Consider the following 9,105-nt stretch of genomic DNA (forward strand, 5'->3'; position numbering starts at 1 on the left):
CACTACACGTACCGATTTTACTCGCGGCGTTGACGGACCTGGGCGAACGGGAACCGCGCAGCGTGGAAAGGCGAAAGCGGGCCGATGATGAATCTGTCAATCGGGGAATCTCGGGAATCACGTCGGGGTCACCAGTTTTGGCTACCTCGTGGGTAGACCACTTTTTTATTTGGATTCCTAAGATGTCACAAAATACAATTTTTGAAACCCTCATGAAAGAATTTGCTCTTAAATTTGAGATACTGAAATGCGATTTAGTTGAGACCCTTAACGCTAAACTCTGCCAAGTGCGAGCGTAGTGGTAAGGTAAATATGATACAAGTAGAAAAGCAAATGGGATTAAATAATATGGGTGAAGATTGCTTTAATACATGCACGCCAAATAAGAATTCCTAACCATCATTGCAAACAAGTTCTAATATGCAATCTATTTCGTATGAAAACGAATGGGTTACAGTGCGGAACAAATATAAACGCACCAATTAGTGATGAGCGTTTCGGAGCGCACCAACGGCTCCGGAGCCGACTTTTTCCCGGAGCCGGCTCCGCTCCGACGGCTCCGGAGCCGGCTCCGCACCAACGGCTGCGAAGCCGGCTCCGCACCAACGGCTCCGGAGCCGGCTCCGCACCAACGCCTCCGGAGCCGGCTCCGCACCAACGGAATCTATCTCTCGAGTCGAGCGGACGCGTTTTACCAAGCCCGGACGTGCTTTGTCAAGAGCTAGTTGGTGTTGGTGCGTGTGTGTGTTAGTCGCGATTTTGGAGAAAATTCTTTGATAGCGTCGCACATCTCGGTGGTCGAACAATGGATCATAGCAACAAAGGTATGCACTCAGATAATGCAACAACATTCAAGGGGGCAGCGCATGAACTGCATCGTATCCATAAGATGCTGAAAATCGATGAGGCTGATAGGGGAGAGGTTTTTGATTGGTGCGCCCAAAATGAGATGGTGTGGAAATTTATCCCTCCGCGTGCACCTCATTTCGGAGGTCTTTGGGAAGCGACGGTAAAATCGGTCAAAAAGCACCATCAAAAAACAATAGGAGTTAGTAGCATTACACAGGAGCATATGCTTACCCTTTTAGCTCAAGTTGAGCAATGTTTAAATTCTCGCCCGTTGGTACCGTTATCCGACGAACCAACTGATTTGGAAACATTAACCCCGGCTCATTTTCTGATAGGTTGTAGTATGCAGGCAGTACCGGAGGTTGATTTAAGTAAGCTTTCTTCCAATTGGTTAAAAGAGTACCAATTAGTGCAAAAGCATTTACAAGGAATTTGGTCCCGGTGGTACCCAGAATATTTGCAGCAGCTGCAAGCCAGAGCAAGGCACGCAAACAATGCGCCGGTCAAGCTAGAAATAAATCAGCTAGTTATAGTAAAGGAAGATAACGTTCCACCTACCGTTTGGCCGAAAGGGAGAATAACTACATCCTACAACTTACATCCGGGTAAAGACGGTGTAGTTAGAGTAGTTACACTACGAACAGGCACGGGAAAGGAAATAGTCAGAGCAGTAAATAGGATCGCATTGCTACCTAATCCCATTGAGCAGCAAAGGTTAGAATGTCGCGCAGCTTCACCACGTGAAATATAGTAAACAAACCTTGTTGACATTAGCGAGATGTCAAGTGTTAAAGGTCAGCCAGGTTTATACTTTGCTCGCTCACTTCTTTATTTGAATTTAAGGCATTTTTGAAATTTTCTCACTTCTTTATTTGAATTTATGGCATTTTTGAAATTTTAAAAAGAATTCTCTTTTGGTGGCCGGAATGTTTGAATTTCAATGTATATATTTAATTGAATTTTATTATAGCATGTACAAATGAACTCAAACGGACAAGTGAATACACATTAGCAAAGTGAAAGTTCAACCGCCTACACGTTATTTTCTTATTCCCAAAATATCACAAGTTTTCCTTTAATTTCACACCCGGTGTAATTTACTACATTAGTTCAGATTATATTAGTTTCTAATATTTTCTATATTAGTTCAGATTAACTGATATTTAATCTGTGGTAGCTTTGAACTCGCGTTGGCCAGGTTGGCCTTCGTCATCGTTTGCCGAATTAAGCAGAACTGAGGTGGACTCTGTTTCGAAGCGGACTTTCGGCACTTGATCGTCCAGGCGATCATAGAAACCTTTAGGAGGTTTCCCTTACTGGAAACGTTGGAGTTTAGAGGCCTTACCTTGGGCAGGGGGACATAACTAAACTCTTTAAATGAGAAGTCGATAGATGTAGGATGGGCATAGTCCTATCCTGACAGTCCGAACGAATCTGACTTGCCATGATCGGAGTTGGTTTTATTTATACTCAAATGAAGTTAAGGGTTTCTCACATTTGGTTCCGGGTTGTATGTTGGAAAGTTATTGTTTTCACTAAGCTAGTTACGTTTGTCTTTTGTTGACAAGAACGATGGTTCTTGTCACTAAGTTCCTGTTTTGGGTTTAATGCTTCTACTGTTCCTGCTTTGGGTTATAAAGCATAAACTGTTCCTGCTTATGTTGTACGTTTCGGTTGGTTCTGTTAAGTGTGTCACAATTGTTTTTATATGAACGGTGTGGCCTGAGCTCTTCCGGGTGTGTATGGTATGATCTGATTTACTGAATGTGTTATAATGAATGTGTTACAATGGTGTGACTTGGCTTTCCAAAGTGTTTTACTATGTGTCTATGGCTGATAGTGTGTATTACAATATGTTCTGCGTAGCAGATATGCTACACCTCCCCCCTTTAATAGAATAACGTAAATAATGAAATTGTTTGAAGTTATTCTTTTCATTTAATTAAACAGGTTTTTTTTGCTATGCTTTTTGTTGGTTTAGTAATAAAATCATTTCTTATCTCTTAAGGTGGGTAATATTTTATGTAAATTGATCTATTTAATGGTGTTAAAGTATTGGGAATATTTGAATATGGATCATGATATTTTGATTTTGCCATATTGTAATTGTTAGTTTCATTGTTTGAGGACTCTGCGTTTATAGATTTCGTCATGGGTATCATGAAGATTATGCTATGCAATTGTTCTAGGAGCTCTTTTAGATATGTTTCGTAAGCAACAGTTTTTCTTGATTCATATGGTATGAAGAATGCAATTCATTGTTTGTTTCATTTATTTTCTTGGTCGTTTTTATGCTTCGTTTTCTTTTCTCTTTATTTATTAGCTCAGTTGCATGAATATCTTTATCATTGATCTCTTCAATCCTTTTTACGTTATCTTGCATTGTTGTATCCTCTTTAACATTTTCCTCGAAAATATTTGTTTCGTTACTTTGAGTAACCGTTTGCTCTTCAGTGTATCTGTTTACTTTTTTAGTTAAGCATATGTCACATTTGTTTACGAAATTTTTGATATCGTTATGCATATTATTCCACGTATATGTATCTCTTAATTTCTTATAAAGTTTGAACTGGCCTACGTGTCCTCCCGAAGAGGTCATGTGATAATCATGGATTATTCTCAGCCTATCATGTTCAGTTTCAACCCACCTAGGTGGTGTATACAGTATGAATTCAAACTCGGTAATGGCTCTGTTGGCGATTTCCTCAAGGGTTTGTTGAGAGTACTGGGAAAATATTTCATCGTTTAGTGACCAACCTAGCTTCTTGTTTTTGAAGTTTTCAGCTATGTTGCAGATGCTGAGAAGAGCAAGCTCTAATGCTTGACTTCCATTTTTTTCTGAATTTGCGTAAGCTTTTCCTAAGACTTTCTTGTAGGTGCTGTTGCATACTTCAAACGTTAGTACGTTATTGGAAATACTGGTTCTAACCTTGAGTAGTTTCCTAGTTTTAGACGGTGTGTCTGTTGACCACATCGCTGGTTGATCGTACCAAATATCGATGGGTTTCTGAGGGATTATTTTTCTTGCTTCTTTAATCATGGTTCTAGTGTTTATCATGGGCGTTTTAGTTTTTAGTTCCTTTAAGGAATTTATTTTTGTATTGTTAGTTTCTTTTAACATAATGTTTGTTGGTATATGTTCTTTAAGTTCATTTGATTAAATAATTATTTTTTCTGAGTCGTTTCTTTACCATTTTGTTTCATTAATTGTTTCATTTTCAAATGATTTACTTCGCTCGGATTTGAAATTATACTTTTTATCATAACAGACTGTTTCACTGTTTAAATGTATACTTTCTTGCTCAAGGTAAACCTGATTGCTCGATTGGTTAATATTTGTATAATCTTCGTTATTTTGATTATAAGTATGATATACCTTTCGTTGATTATTATCAGCTTTGTAATAAAAGTTAAGGCTCTTATCTTCTTTAATTATTTTGTTTGTTTGGGCATTGGTACCACTGTTTGATTCTCGATTCTGGTATGAGTTTAATTCGCATGACTTTTCTTTTTCATAGCTTTTAATCATATCTAGCATGTCGGAGATGCATGCGAACTCTTTTATATCCAAAATAAGTTGGCTTTCTCGGCTGATACCTGTTTCCTTCTGTTTAAATATGACATTTTGCTTTGTTAGCGCCTTTGCACTGTTGAGCGTCATATTTTCTTGGATGTATGCTGCTTGTAATTGGTTTGCCAATTTATGTAGATTTTCGGCGAAAGTGTTGAAATTTTGAAATGTATCCTTTTTTAAGTCCCAAAATCTTTTGTGAGCTTTGGTGACTGAGACGGTATATTTTCCTTTGATGGTAATAACTATTTCGTCAAAAGAGTTAGGGATTTTATTGAAAAGTTCTCTTGGTTCTGTACCTAGCTTTGCAAGTAAGAGATTGATAGCTATTTGAGTATAATCTACTGGTATCATGCTCTTTACAGCATTGATTATGTCAAGAAATTGAATCAATTCTGATTCTCTACCGTGGAATGTTTTCATACCTGTTAGTATGGAGAAACCAATGTTTGCCAGATTGAACGCCATTTTGCCTTCAAATACATTTTTTTTTTTTTTGTCAAAGTTGAATTCAATTTATAAATAGAATGGTATTTTATTCATTCCTAATACAGATACTGTTTTGTAATATTTGCAATGACTACTACTATTAATAGTCGTACTATTAATATTGCTTGTATCGTGGAATATTTGAAACAACGCAAACTCAAAAGTATGGTTTATACACATTTTCCTTTAGCTTTGAATTTGCCATTTTAGCGATTTATAGTAATGTGGTTGAATAGCATGGACGCAACATAATTATTTTGTATATCTGATTTGGAGAATCATGTTGCTTATTTCTATTAAGCAAAGGGATACGATCCTTGTCTGTTTTTTTTTTGTCGATGAAATTCATATTTACGGTACCTTGTTTAAATACATAGCATGTATTAGTTGTTGCAGCTGCTGATGATGCCACACTGTATCGTCTTTCGGTGTTTGATGCGTAAACTCGTTGCTTGGTTCATTCTCGGAGATTGATGTGAAGTTCTACGATGTTGTCGTCGATCTGTTGTCGCTCGATGTCTTGTCGGGGTTGGGACACTTGTCCATTCTTCCCTGCCAATCCAGATTGGGCAGTGGGCTCGTCTTGTATTTTCGTCTTCCACGTTGGAACAGTTTTTCCATTCAATCACACTAGTCATATTTCGTATACCGTAGTCTCGCCATTCATTCTATCACCTTTCCGATGAACATCACTTCTGCTTATGGTTTCACAGCACTGTTTCTATATGCTGGTGACATCGTTATTTCCGCTTACGTTGGTTTGGGTTCGTTGCGTTATTAATCACTTCAAGATTGTTCTAATTTGCAAACTGATCACTTAAGGGTTTATTTATAATGTTGTTGCATTTTTGCACGTTGAGGAAGGTTGTCACAACACTTTTTTTTGCATAATTGCTGTACATCACACTTTTTTTTTTTCGCCCTTCAAACGGTTCATCACTTATATTTTCGCTGAGTTACCATTTTGTACACCACACTGTACTTGCTTTTGGTCACTCATTCATAGCTATTGTTTTTTTTTTTTTTTATATGGGTCACTTGTGCCAGCTGCGTTGTTCAATACAAATTTGTACATTTGACACTTTTTTCCGTCGTATACCGGTTATGGTCGAAAACGCACTTTTTTTACACTATTTGATGCGTTAGCACGACACTGCTGTACGTTACCGTTGTACGTATCACAAATAATTTGTTTATGCTTCTGCCCGTCGATTGTAGATTAAGGTCACGGTCGCCATGTGGTAGCTTTGAACTCGCGTTGGCCAGGGTGGCCTTCGTCATCGTTTGCCGAATTAAGCAGAACTGAGGTGGACTCTGTTTCGAAGCGGACTTTCGGCACTTGATCGTCCAGGCGATCATAAAAACCTTTAGGAGGTTTCCCTTACTGGAAACGTTGGAGTTTAGAGGCCTTACCTTGGGCAGGGGGACATAACTAAACTCTTTAAATGAGAAGTCGATAGATGTTCCGGGCCCGACGGCCAAGCCGACCGCGAAGGTTTCGGTCGTTCTGGAGCGCTTGATATCCGTCTGCTGCCACGGAACAGAACGTCCCGGGCAAAAGGGTTTCAGGAGCGTCAACGGTCCAACTCTATTTCACCAAACTAATTTCAGTATTGGCCTACCAGGCTAGTTACCTCTTTTCCAAATTAAATTGGGAGGTCTATGCCGTGGAAGCGCCGCTACTGATTTCGTAAAGCGCCGTCGAGAAGGCAATCGTATTCGCCCTGGTTTCACCCGGGAGAATCTTAACACCAAATAGAGAAACGCACTCTTGAAATGCTGGTGTAAGACTGATTTATTATAACTATTTCCTCCTTTTATACTCTAAATTACAAGCTATCATAGCCTACTAAGAACAAAGTATAAATTATTTAATTATAAATTCAAACAGCCACCTTTGATGTGGTCGCTGCGCAACAATAGATGTAGGATGGGCATAGTCCTATCCTGACAGTCCAAACGAATCTGACTTGCCATGATCGGAGTTGGTTTTATTTATACTCAAATGAAGTTAAGGGTTTCTCACATTTGGTTCCGGGTTGTATGTTGGAAAGTTATTGTTTTCACTAAGCTAGTTACGTTTGTCTTTTGTTGACAAGAACGATGGTTCTTGTCACTAAGTTCCTGTTTTGGGTTTAATGCTTCTACTGTTCCTGCTTTGGGTTATGAAGCATAAACTGTTCCTGCTTATGTTGTACGTTTCGGTTGGTTCTGTTAAGTGTGTCACAATTGTTTTTATATGAGAGGTGTGGCCTGAGCTCTTCCGGGTGTGTATGGTATGATCTGATTTACTGAATGTGTTATAATGAATGTGTTACAATGGTGTGACTTGGCTTTCCAAAATGTGTTACTATGTGCCTATGGCTGTTAGTGTGTATTACAATATGTTCTGCGTAGCAGATATGCTACAAATCCATACCGGTCTTAAAACTAATCATGAATCCATACCGGTCCTAGAGCCTATCATCAACCCGAACTTGCCCCGGAACCTATCATGAACCCATACATGCCCTGGAACCTATCATGAACCCATATCGGTCTTGAAACCTATCACGAACCCATACTGGTCCTGGAACCTATTATGAATCTATACCGATCTTCGAACCTATCATAAACCCATACAGGAACTCATACCTTCCCTAGAACTTATCATGAATCCACACAAGTCCTGGAACCTATTATGAACCCATACCTATCCTTGAACCTATCATGAACCCATACATGTCCTAGAATCTATCATGTACCCATACAGAACCTGGAACCTATGATTAATCTATATTGGTCCTGGAACCTATCATCAACCCATACTGATCCTTGATTCGATTATGAACTCATACCTGCCCTGGAACCTATCATGAAATCATACCGGTCTTGGAACCTATCATGAACCCATACATACCCTGGAACCTATCATGAATGCAAACCTACCCTAGAACCTATCATGAACCCATGCCGGTTTTGGTACCTATCATGAACCCATACTGGTCCTGGTTTCGATTATGAACCTATACCTGCCCAGGAACCTATCATGAACCCATACCTTCCCTAGAACCTATCATAAAATCATACCGGTCTTGAAACCTATCATGAACCCACACTGGTCCTGGAATCTATTATGAACCTATACTGATCTTCGAACCTATCACAAACACATACAGGACCTGGAACCTATCATGAACCCATACATGCCCTGTAACCTATCACGAACTCATACCTTCCCTTGAACTTATCATGAATCCATACAAGTCCTGGAACCTATCATGAACCCATACCGATCCTTGAATCTATCATGAACCCATACATGTCCTAGAATCTATCATGTACCCATACAAGACCTGGAACCTATGATTAACCTATATCGGTCCTGGAACCTATCATCAACCCATACTGATCCTTGATTCGATTATGAACTCATACCTGCCCTGGAACCTATCATGAAATCATACCGGTCTTGGAACCTATCATGAACCTATACATGCCCTGGAACCTATCTTGAACCCATACATGCCCTGTAACCTATCATGAACCCATACCTTCCCTAGAACCCATCATGAAATCATATCGGTCTTGAAACCTATCATGAACCCATACATACCCTGGAACCTATCATGAATGCATACCTACCCTAGAACCTATCATGAGCCCATGCCGGTTTTGGGACCTATCATGAACCCATACTGGTCCTGGTTTCGATTATGAACCTATACCTGCCCTGGAACCTATCATGAAATCATACCGGTCCTGGAACCTATCATGAACCCATACAGGTCCTGGAACCTATCATGCACTTATACTGGACCTGACACTGATATTGAAGCCATACCGGATTTGGAACTGACACTAGTCCCATACCAGTCCTAGAACTATAGATAAATTTATTTTAGTCCTGGAACTGAAGGTAAACCTATAAATGACCTGGAAATGATTCTGAACCCATACCGGTCCTGGAATTGATCATGAACCCATACAAATCCGGGTATGTCTGCGATACAATACCAGTCTCCTCGCATCGTCACTACCACAGGTGTGTATCTCTGTTGGCACCGTTCATACTTTGCGCCATTGTTCAGCGTGTTGTGCCCATGCTTTCGACAGGTGAGATAAAACACGTGGATCACCTGTAGAATTTCAAATAAACCGTTACACACCTTATCCAATTGCTTTTCATCACGATCCGAAGGTAAGGCATGCGTGTG

This window comes from Anopheles coluzzii, chromosome 2 (genome assembly GCF_943734685.1).
Source record: "Anopheles coluzzii chromosome 2, AcolN3, whole genome shotgun sequence".
Classification (NCBI taxonomy): domain Eukaryota; kingdom Metazoa; phylum Arthropoda; class Insecta; order Diptera; family Culicidae; genus Anopheles; species Anopheles coluzzii.